The sequence below is a fragment of the Acinonyx jubatus genome, chromosome F2 (genome assembly GCF_027475565.1).
Source record: "Acinonyx jubatus isolate Ajub_Pintada_27869175 chromosome F2, VMU_Ajub_asm_v1.0, whole genome shotgun sequence".
Lineage (NCBI taxonomy): Eukaryota > Metazoa > Chordata > Mammalia > Carnivora > Felidae > Acinonyx > Acinonyx jubatus.
The window spans coordinates 70,499,461-70,520,331 of NC_069394.1; the positions used below are offsets into that span (position 1 = coordinate 70,499,461).

The window sequence follows — 20,871 nt, forward strand, 5'->3', positions numbered from 1 at the left end:
GAAGAGGGGGGAAAAAAAACCACTTGACCTAACCCATGATGCAGCTGAGAGGGTGGAATGTGACGGCTGATGCTGGAAGTCGGTGAAGCATGAGGTTGAATTGATGAAAGTTAATTCAACTGTAAGCTCCTTCAAGTCCTGCCCTATTTCTTATTCTAGTTTTCTACGCCCTCCCCATGCTGGCAGAGAAGGCTCTCAGGAAGGAAACCGAGGAGTTGGGACACATTCCACAGCAATGAGGAAGAAACACGGGGCTGGCTATGCAGAACAGGTTAACGCTTAAAAAAAAAAAAAAAAAAAAAAAAAAAGATTAAAACATAATGAAAGAGAACTCATCACGAAAATGTAATCAAATAGAACTCATTGCATAGCCCTGGCTGGCTCGAGATGACCAGAAGCAGCAGTTGAAATACCAGTGCTTGGCATTTTTTTTAATGTTTATTTATTTTGAGACAGAGAGAGTTAGCATGAGCAGGGGAAAGGCAGAGAGAAAGGGAGGATTCCAAGCAGGCTCTGCACTGAGCGGAGCTCAATCCCACGACCGACCGTGAGACCATGACCTGACCCGAAACCAGGAGTCGGACGCTTAACCAATTAAGCCACCCACCCAGGCACCCCCAGTATTTGACAATTTTGGAATCATCTCGGTCCTTCTCGATGGTCACATAATTTTTTGGTGACGTTCGAATACTTGATTATGTCACTTAAGATACAGCAATCTACAGGATAAAACAGAGAAGCCCCTGTCACATTGTACACAGTTCCTACCCGTGGCTACAACCTAAATCCACAATGCCATCTGAAAACCACTCCTGGAGCACCTGAGTGGCTCTGCTGGTTAAGCGTCTGACTTCGGCTCAGGTCACGGTCTCATGGTTCATGGGTTCACGGGCCACGTCGGGCTCTGTGCTGACAGCTCAGAGCCTGGGACCCGCCTCGGATTCTGTGTCTCCCTCTCTCTGCCCCTTCCCCCGCTTGCACTCTGTCTCTCACTCAAAAATAAACATTAAAAAAATTTTAGAACTACTCATGACGCAGGGAAGAATCCAGAAAACCCTGACCAAGGTATTACTAGCAAAATATTCTACAGGTAATTGCCACAGTCACACTTTCAGCCTTTTCTTTTAAAGATTTTAATAACTAACTGTTCTCCACTTGCGTTAATGCTCACTGTGAGGCCAAGAATGGCATCATCTACCCTCTTTATTTGAAACCTTCAGTCATGCAACTAGATACCGGGGCTGTCCAATCTTTCCGTCCTTCACTTTCACGTTCTCTTTATAAAGAAGCACGGCAAGTCATAACAATATTAGTAACTGCTCGTTTTAATGAATGACTGGTATGTGCCAGGCATGGAGGAAGGTACTGTTATGAACCCCATTTTCCAAGTGAGGAAGCTGAAGCACACAGGCTAATTAACTTGCTCAAGTTCCAAAAGGTAGGTGAGTGTTGGAACTGGGTTGTAAAGCCAGGTCCTCTGATTCCAGAGCTGTCGGCTTTAACCTTTATGCCACGCTACCGCTCCAATGTCTGTACAGTTAGGTTTAGTCTTTAAATTGTTAACATTTCGGGGCACCCGGGTGGCTCAGTCGGTTGAGCGTCCAACTCTTGATCTGGGCTCAGGTCATGATCTCATGGTTCATGGGATTGAGCCCCACGCTGGGCTCTGCACTGAGCTGACAGTGTGGAGCCTGCCTGGGATTCTCTCTCTCCCTCTCTCTCTCTGCCCTGCCTCCCACTTGCAAACTCTCTCTCTCTCTCTCTCTCTAAATGAATACACATTTAAATAAAACAAAATATTAAATTGCTATCATTTTGTCCGAAGTTCTTCTTTCTTCTGGCTAGTGGAGGAGGTAGGTCTGATTTCATCAGAATAGGTCCACATTTGGATTTGGAGAAGTCTACCTAATCTCAATTCTTCGTATACCAGCCTCACACTATCCGATGAAAAATCCTCTCCGATTACCCTAGATACAAAAACATTGAAGGGGGAGAGGGGAGCCCTTCCTTGCATTTTATCACTAAGAAATTAGATTTCAAAATTCTTATAAACAAGAAGCATTCATTTTACTACTGCTGCATATGTAAAATGTGGGCACTAGCCTAGTACTAAGCTCAGAATCTATACTCAAATACCTGATTGTTTGTCAGGTCAGGCTTTTAGTGGTTAACAGTACATTTCTTGTTTTGCTGTGAGTTTTAATAGAGTTTGGCATCAGTCTTGTGGAATAGTCTTGGTGACACTGTTTTATGGTACCCAATGTGTTGACAGCAGTCTGGCAGATTAACTCTACAAAAAGTTGCCCACTGTCTGCTTACATTAGGTCCAGTAGCCAAGCAGGGTCATGTTGAAACACCTGATTCATGACTCCATCTACGCTGCAGTCTATGTGCTGTTCACAGCATACAGAGCGAGGCAGGTTAGAGGTGGGACCAGGCAGGACTCAAGCGACATAGAACTGTGAGATCTTTTTGCTAAAGATTAGAGGCTCAGGTTCTCATTTCAGATGCATTCAGTTGATTTTCCTTTTTATTCAGTAAACAAAACGGAAAAAATACAAGTACCTGCAAACTGAAAATGTGATTTTTTTCCCCCCTCAGGACTGTATTTCATTCATTCTAAGACACACGTTTTTTCACATCTCAATACATCAAAAGTAGGTCTTACAACCATCTCAGATCTGATGAAAGACAATAATAGAATATAACTGCATATATTCTGGATTCTATGGTTTTCAAGTTTTATATTACCATCAGCTCATTAGTCATAATTCACTTAGGGGGCAATGTTAACTACTTGTCCACGTTCTTCCTTTGCTTATCATCCTCTGTTTGTCATAGAAGATATAATAAGGAATATGGGAGATAAAGACAGGGTAACGTAACTTCAAGGAGACATAAGCTTTGAAGCTATTTTATGCTAAGTGCAAAGCTGTTACCCTCCTGTGAAGACAATATAGCCTGAAAGTTTCTCTCGACTGCCTGTAGCCCAAATGTGTTTCTTCTAGGAGAAAGACACAATTCCAAGGTGAAAGAGTTCCAGATGCTAAAGTCTTCCTACCAGCTTACATCAACTCGCTCCAAGACACAATAAGCCTTTTAACTCAAGCTCGAAAACCTCAAGGGCTTTCTCCTCCACCTCCCAATATCAAAATCATGCTCACATATTTAAACAATTAGGTGAGACGTACAGAAGCTAGCACTAAATATGTCTGAAATTTGAGTGCTAAATGTGCAGTTAATATTAACCAAATTCAGATCTCATCTCTGCAAATTTTTTTTAAAGAAGACTCTTGTTTTCTTTGACTTTAGAAAACTTTGAAAAGGAGGAGGGGGGGAAGGGTTCTTTAAATTCAACCCTACTGCAGAACAAAATTTCTTCGGGAGAGAAAAAATAAGCCAATTACTGCTAAGTGATCTACAAAACAGAAAAACCCTGAGAGGGAAAAGTTGGGAGTATTTGTTTCAAAAATAGAACTAGCAAAGGTGATTTTTTGTTTTCCAGAAAATTTCCCTGGCTATACCACAAAACACTGAAAAATTTTCAGAGTCCTTCTTTCCACATAATGTACCAGATAGTTTCTCGGTGGTGGTTTTTCCTGATTGTAAAAATGTCTTTCAGTTCGGGGCACGTGGTAGGTCAGTTGCTTAGGCGTCAGACTCTTGCTTTCAGCTCAGGTCACGATCTCACGGTCCAAAAGATCGAGCCCTGTGTCAGGTTCTGCGCTGATGGGGGGGGGACTGCTTGGGATTCTCTCTCCTCTCTCTCTGCCCCTACCCCCACTTGCTCTAGCACATGCTCTCTCTCTACTCTCTCAAAATAAATAAACATCCTTTTTTAATCTTTCAGTTCAAAATTTTAAAAATATAAGAATTAAAAAACACCTGAATCCAAATAACTGAGTTACTAACAGTTACTTAGTAAGTAGTAACTTACTGAGTGTTAACAACACAACGAGCACTGTGCGAAGTATTCTAGACGCAAATGCACTGTTAGGTTAATCCAAGTAAGCCTAAGAGGTAAGTGCGATAGCATCCCCTTGTTACAGCTCAAGAAACTGAGTCTTAGATAAGTCAAAAGAAAACTTGCTTATGGTCACAGAGCTAATAAGTCGCTTGTCCAAAAGTTGCACAGCCAATACGTGGTTGGATAGAGATTCAAACCAGATCTATTTAACTACGGAATTGGAGCTTTTAACTAAGTGTAACTGCCAATCCCTAAAACCACTCATTTTTTAAATTGATGTATTTTCTCCAATCTTATCCTGTGCTTATAATTTAATTTGTATACAACTGGAACCACAGTTAATATTATTTTGGATTCTACTCTTACAAGCTTTATATTTTTTAAAAACATGATTTGTAATGCTTGCATAATATTCTGACTTGAATATAACACAATTTGACGGTCTGTAATTTTTCACTGAGAAAAGAAATGCTGTGCCTTCTTACTCATAACAGCTGATTGGGTTGCAGATTCTTCCTTAGGATACACAGCGGATACAACTTCAAGGGCCGTTCATAAAGGCCTTGATACATACAATGCCCAGTTCCATTCCAAAATGTTTGTGCTTCTTGAATTTCAGCCAGCGCTGAGCATGCAAGTTTCGCCAATATTCTGGCAGCCTCAAGAACATATTTCAGGGGCGCCTGAGTAGCTCAGTCTTGAGCATCCAACTCTTGATTTCTGCTCGGGTCATGATCTCATCATGGTCATGAGATCGAGCCCCGCATCAGGCTCCACACTGCATGTGGAGCCTGCTTAAGATTCTCACTCCCTCTCCCTCTGCTCTTCCCCAACTTGTACTCGAAACGAATGAATGAATGATTTTGGTTTTTTTTTTTACTAATTTGACAAGGAAGGAAAAAGTACCTCATTTTAATTTGCATTTCTCTTATTACTCCACAATTTGAAAATTTTCATGTCCATTGGCAGTCACATTTTCTTTCTATGCATTACCTACTGACATCCTTTACTGCTTTTCCACTGGGCTGCGACTGTTTCTCTGCTGTATTCTCTCACAGAATATGCTGATGCGTCTTTTTAACAGATCCATATGTACACAAAGTAGATGAATTATAAAACATGAGACTGTTCTCCCTAATGCTGAAACACATACATTTAAAAGAAAGTTGAGGGGTGCCTGGCTGGCTCAGTTGGTAGAGCTCTTGATCTTCAGGTCGTGAGTTCAAGTCCCACACTGGGCATAAAGTTTACTTTAAAAATTTTGTTTTGGTTTTAATATTTATTTATTTTTGAGAGCAAGAGACATAGAGTGTTAGCGGGAGAAGGGCAGAGAGAGCAGAAGACACAGAATCCGAAGCAGGCTCCAGGCTCCGAGCTGTCAGCACAGAGCCCGACACGGGGCTCGAACTCACGAACCGTGAGATCATGAGCTGAGCTGAAGTCGGCCGCTTTAATATTGTGCCATTTCTTGACTTGGAAGTTGTACAACTTCATCCCTTAAGTAGCTTGACTTTGGAAACTTTTTTTTTAGTTTATTTTATGTTTATGTTTATTTTATTATTATGTTTATTTTATGTTTATTTTAACGTTTGTTTATTTTTGAGAGAGAGAGACACACACACACACACACAGAGTGTGAGCAGGGGAGGGGCAGAGAGAGAGACACAGAACCTGAAGCAGCTCCAGGCTCTGAGCTGTCAGCACAGAGCCATACGCGGGACTCGAACCCAAGAGCCCTGAGATCATGAGCTGAGCCAAAGTCGGATGCTCAACCGACCGAGCCACCCAGGCGCCCCTGGAACCTTTCTAACGTGACCATTTTGTCTTCTCACACATCTTCCCCTCCTCAGATCTTTTCTCTTTCCGGATCTAGTCCAAGTTCAGAATATCAAAGCTAATTTCTCAGCTCCACAGCCAGCCCCCACCCGGCCCGCCCCACGCCCTCAGTCTCCACCGCTCCTCTTCAACCTCCCACAGCCGGGGTTCCGGCCATGCTGGCTGGCCCACTCCAACCACGCTGACTCTTTGCCTCTAGTCCCTCCTCAACTGCAATCCGTCACATGTTGCCAAACTAACCTTTCAACTTCATTCCATCACGTGATGGAACTCAGCCTCTAACCGACACTCGGAACTTCCAAGTTCACCACAGCCCCCACCCTCCTTGTCTAGCCCTTTCTTCCCAGCCAACCGCGCCCCTCCCTGAGCCTGCCGGCCACTCTCGGGCCACGCTCAGCTGACCAGGGGCTGAGAGGAGGAGGGGGCAGGTGTGTGGCAGTGGCTGATCCCTCTCCCCCAGCTCCTATTCTCCCAGGGAGGACACGGGGGACCAAAATCCTCTGCGCCGGCCCCTGCAGGATGCCGTGCGACAGCCGTCTGTTTCCCACCGGGACCCCTGGCTGGCGGCATCTCCACGATTTTGTTCACGTTCCTTCTCAGCTACTTCCCTCTCCCGAAGGTCAGTGCGAGTCAGGTCTCCTGATCTCCGTTACCAAGCCCTGCACTGGCTGCTCCCGGTCGGTTGCTACTCCACTGACTGTATCACACCTTTTTAGCACTCAATTACACACTTTGCTGTCCTGTTCCACACTGTCACATGTGGGTTGACCTGCACTTCCTAGCCACGGAGACCAATGTTAGTATCTCTCACACAACGTAGCACAGTTAGAACTGTTTAATGTACAAACATTAAAGTCATACCGAAAAGTGAGCCGGAATAGTCTAAAGACCTGCATACTCATGATTCTATTATCTTTGAAAGGAGTTCATGAAATTACAGCTTTCACCAGGCATACTCAGATTTCCAAAAACTAAAAAGATCTTAATATAAACCTCACAGAGAAATTGCCATTTACTCTTTAGAGATGGAAATCTGAAAACATTATTGAATTTTTCTCTGGCGTTAACCGGCCATGACTTTGCATTCGTTAAAGTCCTTCCTAGGGGGCTCCTGGGTGGCTCAGTCGGCTGAGCACTTCAGCTCAGATCACGACCTCACAGTCTGCAGGTTCAAGCCCCGCATCGGGCTCACTGCTCTCAGCACAGAGCCTGCTTCAGATCTTCTGTCTCCCTCTCTGTCTGCCCCTCCTTTGCTGTCTCTCTCTCTCTCTCTCTCTCTCTCTCTCTCTCTCTCTCTCAAATAAACATTAAAAAAGGAAAACCTTTCTGGATTAAAAATAAAATAACAAGTCTTTCCTGGAATTGACGTGGTTACACCCCTTTACATAAAGGCTTGCTCTAACACGGATTTGGATAGGCCTGGTCTTCTGTAACCCCATTCCTAAAAGCCTGATGTACTTCAGTGAGCCTGTGAGTCAGACGTCCGCCCCGATTCCTGTGTCACCAAACGGCCCCTCCCCGGGCTACCATCACCCACTCCGGCAGTGACTTAGGTCACACCCATTTCAGCAAGGAATTCCCTCCCCAAAGCCTTTCAGTCCCTAGTGTCATAGCTTCCCCTCCAACCCCACATTAGAACACGGACATCACCGTGCTAACCGACAAAAGCCCTGGAGGGACCCGCGGTGCACCTCAAGGGCCTGCTGGAAACACCACCACGGTGGGAAAGTGCGTCGGACGATGGGGTTTGAGGAGGCCAAACACCTCTCGCCTCCCCTTCCCCACGCACGTTCTGATCGAACTTTGAGACAGCCAAGCAGGGCATGCTGCCTGTCACCGAGAAGGCCAGCAAGGCCTCGGGCACAGGAGAACGTCACGCTGCCGGAGACAGAGCCTCCACATCACGCTCGTGCAGAGGCCTCTCTGGCCGTCCCACAAGGAACAGAGGTGGAAGCAGGGCCCGGGCTTTGCAGGCAGCCCCGCCCCACAGCAGGCTCCTAAACTCCCAGTCAGGGTGGTAGGAGGCAGGCAGCAGCCGCCTAGGCACCGAAGAAAGATGCAAAAGGGCAGGAAGTGGCGGGGGGGCGGGGGGGACTGTCCCCGAGACACTGGTTACTCCTCGGCTCTCCTCCGGCGCAAGGAACAATGACGGCAAAGGCCCAGCAGGCCCGGACTGCGTTCTAATAGCCAAGCGGGTGTCAGGGAGAGTGCAATGTAGTGGAAAGAGCGAGGACGCCAGGACACAAGGAGAGGGCACCCTCCAAAGAGAAGGAGCCTGCAACAGGCCAGCAGCGGCCAGGATCCGGGGAGCCAGGAACTGACGACATCAGTGCAGGCTTGAGATGTGGGGCCGAAATCCAAGAGAAAGAGCTCCGTTTGGACTTTCAGGCTTTTGTTATGCTTTGGCAGGAAGGAAGACTTGGGTTTTAGACAGGCTGGGGACATTAAGGATAGAAGTACGGGAGAGGTGCTGGAAACAAAAATACAGATTTAGGAGTTAATCACACGGAAGCAAGAGCTGACACCGCGGGCCCAAGATCAAGCCGAGATCAAGACCCTGAGCGCAGGTTGTCCACAGGGAGTAGGAAGAAGAGGAAGGAGGAACTGTGAGGGCATCAGAGGCGAGGTCCAGAACCCAGCGGTGCCCCCGTGCCAAGGTTCAGAGGGACGAGCGTTAAGAGGCCAGGGAGGGTAGTGAGGGCTCAGGCAGAAAGGAAGGGAGGAGAGGTGAGAAAGAGCCTCCGTGTGGATGCTCCCCTTCACCCGTCCACGTGAGCATCCTCTTATGGACAATTCTGCCGGGCAGTCTTCAAAGACGGAGCCAACCCACTCGCCACACTACTGTGTTGAGATGACTCCCATTTTAAAGTTATTAGGGGCCCTTGGAAACGACACGGGCTTGAAATGCGCTGTCCCAGAAGAGTGCCGCTGCACGTTCACCTGTTCGTTTTTCGTCCATCCGCCACATAAACTGGAACCGCACGGACCCCAAGGTTTTAATGATTCTGGGCCAGGAACGAAAATAAAATGTAACAAATATAAAACAAGCTATGGTCCATCCCTTTTAGCACCACCTTTAAAGTGGACTCGATTTTTAAACTCTTTTAAAATTTTTTTTTTAAACGTTTATCTATTTTTGAGACAGAGACAGAGCAGGGGAGGGGCAGAGAGAGAAGGAGACACGGAATCTGAAGCAGGCTCCAGGCTCTGAGCTGTCAGCACAGAGCCCGATGCGGGGCTCAAGCTCACAAGCCATGAGATCATGACCTGAACAGAAGTCGGACGCTTAACCAACTGAGCCACCCAGGCGCCCCATCGATTTTTAAACTCTTAACCTGTTTGTCCGTCGTCACCCCTTCTATTAATTGGTCTGCCAACTCGCAGCTACATCTGACTCATTTGCATGTGAGAGAATAACATCACTCGCGATATTGAAAAAAATATCGTAAGAATATATGTATCGGGTTTCCTTTCTCCTAAGCTATTTTACATTTCCCAGGTATGCCCACCATGTAACTAACACGTTTACCCAAATGTGTGGCTTTTTAGAACACGTGAGAAACACCTAGATAAAAAGTCAGTTTTTAGATGGATGGCCCACAGAGATTCTAATTCAGTAGGGTGGGAGTAGAGGAATCTGCATTTTTAGCAAGTGCTCCAGGTGACTGTGTTAATTCTAAAGAATGAGAATGATAAATATCCATTTTAATGTTAGTTATTCTAATCTTTCTATGTCAACTTTTTGTTCCCTTTTCTTTATTTTAGGGAGAGAGAGAGCACGCATGAGCGGGGAAGAGGAGCAGAGGGACAGAGAGAGAATCTTCAGCAGGCTCCGCGCTGAGCTTAAGACATGGGGCTTGATCCCGCGACACTGGGGTCATGACCTGAGCAGAAATCAAGAGTTGATGCTCAACCAACTGAGCCATCCAAGTACCCCATCACCTCAACTTTTAAAATAACTACATAAAATCGTGAAAATCACCTAAATGGACTCAGTTTATGGTCCCTTGGAAAAAACAGATGAAAAAGCTACCTCAGCCCAGCTCACCACTGCACTCTTCTTAAAGACCAATGGATGCATTATTTCTGCAAAGCAACCTTCTGAATCCCGTTGAGGTAGAAGGTGGAGAGGAGATAAAAACATTCTTTAAAAGCTGCTTTTCTTCCCCCAAAATGATGGATGCGCATTTTCTATGCAACTGTCTCAAAACGTGACAAAAGGGAAAGGTGGGGTTCCTTTTACAAAGTAGAATACTGGAAGAGTAAGAAACACACAAGTAAATTTCACAGGGATACGTATTAATGCCGTAGTGCTTTGAATCAAAAGCCCCATTTCCTTACCTCTAGCCTGGTGTCGGTAGGTGAAAAAGTCAAATCTCTTACTAGATCCAACGGCTGCCCCAAGCAGCCATTTTTAGAGAAGGTAAAGGTAATAAAGAGTCATTTTCCAGCTTTGCCAAAGGAAGATGTTGTTGTTGTTGTTGTTGTTATTGTTGTTACTACATTATTATTATATTATTGTTATTACTATTGTCACTATTACCATGGCAGTGACCCATAAAGGAAAGTACCAATGATATGAGCCATTTCCCAAAGTTCGAAAAAGCCTGAGTGGCAGAGAATGTTGATGCTCCTCAACATCAACCTTTCTGCTCGCAAAAGCCTGGGTTTCCGGGCAGCCCCTTGGACAGCTCACTGCCTTCCGCTCACCACACTGAGACAGTCAAACGATGCTACGACACACTTTCCAGCTGCAGCACAGTGGCACTGCTTGCCAGCCAGCAACTCAGCTACAGCAGCGTCACCACCGGTGAGCTCAGCCGTGTGGGGAAAGGACCCTACTGCGTTATGGTATTGAGTTCTCACAGATGTATTTGAAAGCACAGAAGACAGCGCCTTCCTTATCCTGCCGGACCCCAGCAGCCAAAGGGAATGACTCTCAGCAGCCCATACCAGCCACAAAGTTCCTGAAAACACCAGCCCAGATGTTTACTTTTGTTTTTTAATGAGAGGGGAAAGTGGAAAACTTAAAATGCTAATTCCAGTGATAAACCTAGCTCTGAAGCTTAACACAATCAAGACAAAAATTAAAACTTGAATTGCACACACACACACACAAAAATAGCAAAGCTTAAGTTTCAACTAGAAGCTCACTGTATTCAAGCTAGTCAACGGTTTGGGCGGGGGTGGGGAGTACCCTATAAATATCAAGAAAATCTGGAAACATCACCATAGAATATTTCTACAGGGAAAAGCGGTATTAGCATTTGGGACTTTATTTATTTATTTTTTTAAGGCCCTAGTAGAAAAAGAACACACATCCACTCCATACCATACAAGTCTACTGATTTATACATTTGAATTTTATACCTATTTAAGCCATGCAACGTATGGCTGCGGAAGATGGCATGCTCTCCCGTGTGTTAGCGGAAACGCTTCACAAGGAGGAAGCACATTCACCCAAGTTAACATAACTACAAAGAACAAGTGACTGGGAGCCTCAGTAGCATCCCAGGTTCTTTCCTGGGCAACTCAAGTCCTATGTAAGGAGAAAAGGATGGTAAATGTATTACAACTTGGATAAACGCTGGCAAGAGACGTTGAGGAAGTCAATTCTGTAGCAAACTGAACACTCGGATGCCGGCTCTTCTTGGACTGACAAAGGAACACAGGAGCAGAACACCAGTTAAGTCTCACAATGAGCACGCATCTTTTAGGTTGAAACCATTCGCAATTAAGAAGATACAACATCTGAGGAAAAGAAGCTTCAGAGCTGTAATTCGTTAACAGACACCTTTCTGCCTCTCAATTTCTCTCCAGGAGGCAACCCTCCAAAATACAGGTCTGTAAGATCTTGATAAGCTCTTCCTACCCTTCTAAGGCCTACATCATCTTGATGGGACCAAAGCAACTTTCGCACAGAGGTTAATGCCAGGCTATTAAATGAGCCTGCCCTGATTGGAGTCTGAAGTCTAGCTGTGATTGGGAGCAAATTTACTAAACGATCTCTAAAACTCCATTTCCTCGCCTATAAAATGGCAATTATTGTTCCTACCTCAGCATTTTGATTCCCCCTACTTCAGGATTCAGGGAAACCAGCTCACGTAAATAAGGAGTTGAGCAAAATGGGAACTTGTCACAAAAAGTCCATGCTCCGCAAGTGTTAGCTACTGAGATCAAGCCCTTAGGGTCAGTCACCGTTATTTAAGAAACTTTTGGTTTTGACACAATTGCTTTAACTTGCAGTAAAGATGCAAGAACAGTACAGGGAACTCCCATGTATCCATATTTATCAGCTGTTTGCATTTTGCCCAACCATTTTATTTTGCTCTTAAAGTCGCTTTTAAGTGAAAATACAATGGAATAAAATAAAACGAAAGCTGTCTACACTCCATCTCTTCCACTGTCGTGCCAGTCTCAATAGCAGTGGAATCCGAAGGGAACTACCCCAGAGCCTTCCCCTCCCAGAGTAAGGGAACGTTCTCACTTTCCAGGTGCTACTCACACCCCAGACCCTGGCCCCAAGTCTACTTCCACTTCAGATCCCATCTCGTCTCTTCCTTAAGCAATAAAAATAGTTTGGAGAGGACAGGACTGAACCCAATGTTCAGCAACCTGAAGCCCAAAAGCTGCAGATTGCGAGAACACGCTATAGCCCTCCAGTCTGAATTGTGAGGTTCTGATGTTCCGGAACCGATCAAATATGCCCACACCACTGCCTGTCTAGGATAACACCATCCAGCATTTTTGGAGAAGTGCACGTTTGGGGAAAAGAAGGAATGACTGGTTGGCTAGCAAGACAGCCACCATTCAGGTCGTTGGTGGGTATCTTAAATATAGCTCGAGAGGAAGAGCTACTCCCTCCAATTTGTCATTTTTATACCTGGAATATCTCAACTGCCTCTGAGTAACCAACAAGAAGTTAGCTAAATAACATCTAGTTATACACCAGGAGAAGGGCACATATAATTTTATGTCTACTCCTGAGGAAAAGTGAAAATGGCACAGCCAATCGCTAATGCAGCCCCCACTCATTCCTTTCTAGTCATAATTTGGGGTTCCAGGGGCTGTTTAAATTAAAAAAAAAAAATCAAGGGGTGCCTGGCTCAGTCAGTTGAGCGTCCGACTTCGGCTCAGGTCATGATCTCACAGTTCATGAGTTCGAGCCCCATGTGGGGCTCTGTGCTGACAGCTCGGAGCCTGGAGCCTGCTTCGGATTCTGTGTCCCCCTCTCTCTCTGCCCCATCCCCACTCATGCTCTGTCTGTGTCTTAAAAGTAAATAAAACATTAAAAAAAATTTTTTTTTAATCAAGACACATGGTTTAATAAGCTCAATGATAAAGAGTTAGCTAATAATAATAAAAACTATTCAGTACATATACCACATACTATACCAAGTGCTTTCGGTAAAGTATCTCACTTCATCTTCCACCATAACCCTGGAGCTGGTAGTCTTATTATTTCCATTTTTATGATTCACTCCTTGATCTATCTGATGTCAGAACTCAAGTTCTCAGCCACCACAGAATAAAAACGTCTATAAAAACAATTGCTTTCGCCTCCATGGCTGAGGAAGGGCATAAAGAGCAAAAGGCTTGGGACCTAGTCATTAGACATGTGACCCCACAAATACAGGAGGCACAAAAAGAGGAAGCGAGGACAGAAATAACCTGGACTGACTGGCTATAGCAATAGAGTAGGACATAGGAGTACAGGGCGCTGCTGGTAATTTGCCTAAAAAAGACAGAACTGATGGTCTCAGAGCTGGTCAACAGAGCAAGATGGCTACACATGCAGATTCTGGATACTGGCCGATCTGGATTCAAATCCCTCCTCCATCACTTGCTAGAGTTGTGAGGCCCTGGACAATTTACCTCTCAACCCAGGTCCCCACATCCACAAAATGGAGATAATAATTCTACTCACTTCCTAGGTTCTGATAGGTAAATGAAACAACCCATTAAAACACTCTGCATCATGCCTACTCGATTGGAAATGCTCAGTTAATAACTGGTGGTTAGTAGTTATGCTATTACTGGTATTTTTAATGCTGTTTCGTGATTTCTACACCACTTTGGCCGATTGCCCCAATACACGCCTAATAGAAAAAATAAAGTTTTTTAATTTAATCAAGATTTATAACTTCTCAAGATGAGTCTGCATGATTGTTCTGACAAAATCAATACACCTGCAATTGGCCAAAGCAAAATCCCAAGCACAAACAAGGTCAAGTATACAAGAATACAAAATACTGCAATAGAGAGGTTTCAAAAAAAAGTTCACCTTGAGGATGTAGGCTAACAGTCTCAATATGTTAGTCCCATCCATAAAGTAATTTCTAGACCTGTACACTTTAAAATACATCACCAATCAAGGCATATTTTTGATAGTAACCTGGGCCCAAATCGATTTTATTATTCACTTAGTGCAAAGGCAGGAACTGCCTTGGAAACTAAAGCTTATCATTCTACAAGGGACGTCTCACTATTTGCCTTAGTATCACATTAAACATAATAGTTTTTAGATGTGTTAAAATTATAGACATTTGCTAATTATGCTTTAAACATCAACAGAATGGATTCTGTTATGGCTATCTTACAGAAGAATATCAAGAGAACAAAGTGGACTCTTAAAAAAAAATGAAAGTATTCCCCCAACTTGCCACAGAACTAGGGGAAAAAATTAATCACTGAGGTATCATGTATCCTTTATCATACCTACTGCAACTACTGGGTAAAAATCTCTTAAGTGAAGGATACCAGGATACCAGGGAGAGTACGCGACGTCTCAAAAGTAACACAGGTGTCTGATCCCCTGCCTTTCCCTACACAAAGTCTCAATGTGGCAATCCAGGTCTCGATGTCCCCGTGCTGACAGTGGCTCTTTGCCTGCCCTCCCCCGCCCCCAATACATGAGATACTTGGTGGAAAAGTCAAATCTGCTATCTCACTGGCCGCTGCAGAGTGGGGCTGGGAGAGGGGAGGGCAAATAAACATCCTCTTTCTTCTTCCACTAACACCCACATCACAGGAACCAGCATGCAGCTTTCCACTGAGTGTCTGCAAAGCCAATGATTTCTTAAACTAGAAGAATACACTGTTGATGAGACCAAAGAAGAAAATATATTTTAAAACAATCAAATTGAAGAAACAGTGTTATAAGTCAAAGAGTAGGTGACCACAGTCCATCAGAAGGTAGAGTCAACACGCCAAGCTTTTCTACTATTCCACCAAATGGAAACATCCTACTCCTGAATTTTACATTTCGCCAAATAATCGCTCACAACAGCTAGCGGTAAAATTCTCAGATGAAGCATGTCCCTATGACCAATGTAAATCCCTAAATTAGCCTGCAAAGCCACACAATCTTGCCTACCCCGAAGGAGACGGGAAGAACTCTGGCAGACATGACATCACAGTGGCCATCAGAAAAGCCTACGAGGAGCAATGTAAATGAAAGTACCTTTGAAACAGACCCCTCCCCAAAGGCAACGCGTCCCAGAAAAGATATCTTTAAGTCTGATTTATAACAAAAACACATGGGTAACAGCATCACCTACGTAAACCAACAAATACAAAAACACAAACATTTCCCTAAAATGCTGTTTCAAGATAAATGTTCAGGATCGTCATAGTTTATCTCATTAGAAGCTTCTCTGGATTTAGCAGTTAGCATCTCTCATTTGCTACCGACCATGCTGTATAATCCACTTTTTATAACGATCGAACAAAGTGGCTTTTAAGATAATTTGTATATCAAAGTTTACACATACTCCACTAAAAACCAGGTAAGTAATCTACCTCGGATGGTATTTTGTCCACAATCATTTAAGTACTGTATTCATTTCTACCACACCCGTGTATAACTGCGGCCCCTAAAATATGCCTGAGCACAGGGGGGACCCACCAGCTATCAGCTGAGCACCCAAGGACCTTGTGTCAGGACACAACTAGCAACAGACATCCACCGGCACAATGCGGAGATACAGAAGAACAAGATGTGGCAGAGCCTGCTTACCATGGGATTCTATTCTCCGTCGATGGTAAGCAAATTCCTACCAAGTGCTACGTGTTAGGCAAGTAGTAAACGAAGTGCCATAGAACAAAATGCAAATAACAGAGGTTTCTGCCCACCCCACCCCCCCACTCATTGACCCTCACCAGCGCTCCTCGATGGGCTCACCCTACACCATCTTTTGAGAAAGCTGGCAGATTATTTGGGGAAAGTTCTGGAACGCTACCGGCAATGGAAGCAAGACTCAGCAATGGCATCACGGTCCAGTATCTGCCACCTCAGTCATATGCTATCAGAACTGATAAACACCCTCCTCAAGTCTGGTCCCCGACAGGTGCTCCCTGCCTCAGGAAACAGCATCACCAGCCAGTCAGCTAGCCAAGCAGGGTATGTGCTAGAAACGTACATTCCCCGACATCTTCTCCCTAAGAGCCAATCTATGCTCAAGTCCTGTTCATCGAACATCCTAAGTGTTTCTCAGACCAGTCCGTTTTTCTCCATCCCCACGGCCACCGATATGTCCAAACCATTATTACTTCCCCATCGCACGGACCACAACGTCAGCAGGCTGGATGCTGTCCCTGACCTATTCTCCCTCCTCTGCCCCATCGCCAATTCAGTCTTCCACAAAACCTGAGTCTGCTCGTGTTAAATACTGCTTAACACTCACCAGTGGCTGTTTAATTTTTTTTTAATCCCAAATTCCATATCCTTTAAGCCCCAGCCAGGCTGACCTCTGCCTGCCTCTCTAGTCTCATCTAGCTGCTCTCTGTGCACCTCAAACACACTACCTGCCTCTAGGTGAGCTAATGCCGCCCTCTTCTACCATCATTCAGATGGCAGCGCTGAAGCCACTTCCTAAGGAGTGACGCCCCACACAGCTAGATGAATCCCCAAGTCTCTCTCATTCCTCCCCATACCCACTGCATAGCACCTGGGACAGTGCCGTTGCTTTAGTTCTGTTTTCTCTGGGTCCACCATGTCTTCTCCCAGCAGCACTGTATTCCCAACACAGCACCTTGCGGGTGGCAGGGACCCAAGAAATACTCGAACTGATGAACAAGAAAACAGACAAATAAGGAAAACTGACCGCCGTCCAGAGGCATTTGCCTGACACCTACAGCAATTCAGTGGCTAAAAGGGCCACCGAGGAAAGTGTCACCGATTCTACACTGGCATAAGCACACAAGCCCACGGAGCACTCAGCCTTTTACGGCCAGGTTATGCTTCTGCATTCCTGGTCTACATTATTTTTTTAACAGAACCCTCTAGAAATACTTCGCTGAGAAAACAATCATCCTTGCAGTCACCTAACGTTAGTTAAAAGGTACAGGAATCCAGTTACGGGAATGAACACAAGCTTCTAAAATGAAAACAGTAATCAAATCTTAGAATAATTATCTCTACGTTTTTCTACGTGGATAGTCATAGTTTTCCAAAGCAAAAAAAAAACCTCCAAACTACTACACGGTAGAGACAGATAAATTATTATTGGCTTAAGAACGCCTTTAAGACCTACGTTATATCCTTAAGCCAAAGGTACTTTTTGCTCAGAACGTAAGAGGGAGAGCTAGCCTCCTCCAGAGCCAGCTCAGTCATCCAACAAAGACAAACCCAGTGCCTCCCCTATGCCAGCACCAAGCTAGGCACCAAGAAGACGACAATGACCAACACGGCTCTGCAGTAAGTGGGTGACCAGCCAGATGCAGCTCATTTAATTAATCGCTCTGGGCTTCAGTTTCTTAATCTGTAAAATGAGAAAGCTGGACCAGCTCTCCAAGGTCCACACACTCCACATATCCAAAGTTCCACTAAGGATTGTAAGATGAATTTCTATTTGACAAAATCATGACGATTTCCTACTTCTCTTTGTTATCTTTATCACGCAGGTGTGGTTTCATTTAAGAATTTTAATATATTGATGAAAGTAAAATATTAAAGAGCAGTAGTAGCATTTTTAATTACCTTCCCAGCTCCTAACTACCTCCGTGATCAGCTATGGAATTCTGCCGTAATTGCAACCCGACCTGAAGGGTACCCAAACTGAAACACAACATCACATCTTCATATTTTTATAGAACAATTAAGCGATCGTTACTCCCAACTTCTTTTATACTCCAACATCATCCATCATCCTTGAGTATCAAAGGTTTTCTTTTAGAAGTAATACAAAATAACGAAGTTTTCTAGAAAAACAAAAGGAAAATTTTATCTCCCAAACTAATAAAGCTATATGGCTTCATAGGAAGTACTGATAAGATACACAGTACTACTAAATTCTGAACTGCTAGTGACATGGAAACATAGCTCTTCAGAAGGATACACAAACGTGTCCATACGAATGGACGAGACAATGAAGAGTCACCCAGGGCCCACGTGTTCCTGACATGTCTCCACATCACCCCAAATGTCCCTTCTCCGTCTTTTTCTAGCGAATTAGGTGAGCTTCGTGACCTAGATCTATTTAAGTGCTTGTTTGTTTACATCCAGAAAGCAACTGAATACTGAAAGGGAATCACTTTGTTACAAAGCTGAAGTTTTAAGGGCCATTGTTTGTAGTCACACATTTTGCTCAGCCCTGACTAAGCATTTTTATTCTTGCAATGCCTTATTTATAGATAAGATGGCCACCGCATCTGCTATCAAATCCGAAAGGCCAAATATGGACAATAAATGATGAAAGATAATGGCTCCCTCCAAAGTTAATCTTAAAAGTTAAACGTGAGTGTTTGGTTACCTAAAGTCTCTCCTACTGGAGGGGAAACTCTCTGAGGGGAAGCATCGCCTCTCATGTGTTGTTTACACTCTGAAACGTCTACCAATGATCACTGAATCAACAGTAAATAATGGATGGTGACTTTATAGCAAGCAAACTTTCTCAAGCACAGGGAAGAAAATGTTGTAAGCCTAGGTCTGAAACAACTACTCTACACTTTGCACTTAGATTACTCCGTGGGTCACACAGAGCTCCTACACTGAAGCACTCAGACCGTGTTCTCTCATAGATGAAAGTGCTCTTTTTGCTAAATTGACCTCACTGCTTAAAAACCATACTATTCCTATAAATATCACATTATTGACTGTGTTTGTATGAGAAAAAAAGTTGTAATATCTCTTTGATACGTTATCATAAAGGTACCCCTTGTGCTATTCGTTTTAACTCAATAAAAGACTCTCATGAAAAAAGTTTTGGAAATTGTCCCGTAAGTTGAACTGATGAAAACTAAACCAAGTACAGGTGAATCTACAAAAGTTCTATTCTAAAACTAAGTTACTGGGTGTGTTATTTTGAACTTGACTTCTATATTTAAACTTGGGGAAAAGACATCATTATTTTGTCCTCAAAAGAGGAAAATAATGTGTGAGTTTTTAAACCATCACCATCATGTGTGCACAACCTGTATCATTTCTCTACCCTGACTTCCATGTCAAGAAAAAGAAGCCATTTTTTAAGTTAAATTAGAAATACTCCTGTTGATTAAACCAACGTAACTAGAGTCTGGAATTCACATACCAGTCTATACTATTATTCCTTACCTAAAAATTCATTTGAATCTTGAAAACCCCAGAAAAAAAAAATTCCTCAGGCTTCAATTACTGGCTTGCACAGAGGGAGGGAAAAAAAAATAGAATATATCAAGAGAATATAAATGATAAAATACATAGTGCTGGAAAATAATTCTTAAGTGTCACCGTGAGGAAATTCACCTGTTACAAGCCTCACAAGAATCCACTATTCCCTCATCAGGACACTAAAAACGGGAGAATGCCATATTCCCACTATTTGGCAAAATAAGAAAATTTAGTTCCTAAAATCTATCGCCAAGTCCCTATCCATTTCCAAATTCTGTTTACTTTGTAACTTTTTTCTACAGTACAGATTTTCCAGGGAAAATAAACTTTTCGTGAGCAAATCTGAAAGACATAAAATGTCTCCTACTTATTATTACCTAGAAAGGCAAAACGAGTACTGCTCCGTGCCCCAAGCATCTAGCTTTCAGCCTCTTTATTATCATTGTCAATGAATGGGCCCCAGTCAAATGAAAGCTGCCATTTTAGGGTAAAGACTGGAGGGCTTCTGTTGTGCAACAGCAAGACAAAAACACTCCGCGACAGATGTACTCTGGGGGCTGGGAGACGGATTCAACTTCATAAAATCACTGCTCAAGTTATTTCTGAAATAAGAATTACCTAGTACTCACACATTACTACAATCTAAATAGAATTATAACTGGGATAAATCAGGTTCCCATGCTGCTAAGGTCGTACTCATTAAGATTTGTTTGTCATCGTTAGAATGGATCTGTAAGGAAATAAAGAGAACTATTTTTTTTTCCTATCTGATTATTACGGAAAGTGAGAACTCCCCCCTCTCCTTATTGGGAGAGAATTGGGGGGAAATACACTCCACCTCTTTGAAAGGTATTGCCCACTGCGAAGACGGCTTAAATTAATATTTTTAGAAAATAAAAATCTGGGCCTTCACACAAATCCTTTAAAAATAAATTAAAATATTTAACGTACCCCAGAAATCAGGCCCAGAGGATGGGCCGATTTCAAGATAAGTTATTTAAATCGATTGCTAGATAATATACAATGGGAAACTAAAAAGTATACTTAGCGAGTGGAGAGCTGGATAGTGTATCTAATTCTAGCAATTCAAAAGGAAACTCTCCATGTGGGTTGCTACTTTTCTTTTGTCCATTGTCTGTTCAGAAGAGGGGGAAAAAAAACTAGTTTAAAATCGAGGCGTGAACAGTCTCTAAAAGTGACCTCCGGGAAAACCGTCCGACCCATAGCAGGAGCACTCCCCGCGCCGCCCGCTCTACGGGGGCGCTCACAAAGCGGGCGGCCGGCCGGGAGTTTGGGGTGCGCTCCCACGGCGCGGGGCTCCTCGAGGCAGAGCCATCCGGAGAAAGGCGGCTCGGTAATGATGGCTGCTCGGGGCCGGCGGCTCCTTCCCCGGAGCCTCCCGACCCCCCCCACCCCCCCCCGCCCGGGATCCGCCGCCCTCCCCACCCCACCCCCCCACCCCCGAGCGGCGCTCGCGCGG

The 20,871-nt window shown here is 44.1% G+C and overlaps 1 protein-coding gene across 4 annotated transcripts in view; it reads right to left on the reverse strand.

The window, feature by feature from the left end:
- The window catches only part of CHD7 (chromodomain helicase DNA binding protein 7), a 189,358-nt gene that overhangs the window by 166,882 nt on the left and 1,605 nt on the right, over nucleotides 1-20,871 (reverse strand). The gene's annotated exons all lie outside the window — the stretch shown is intronic.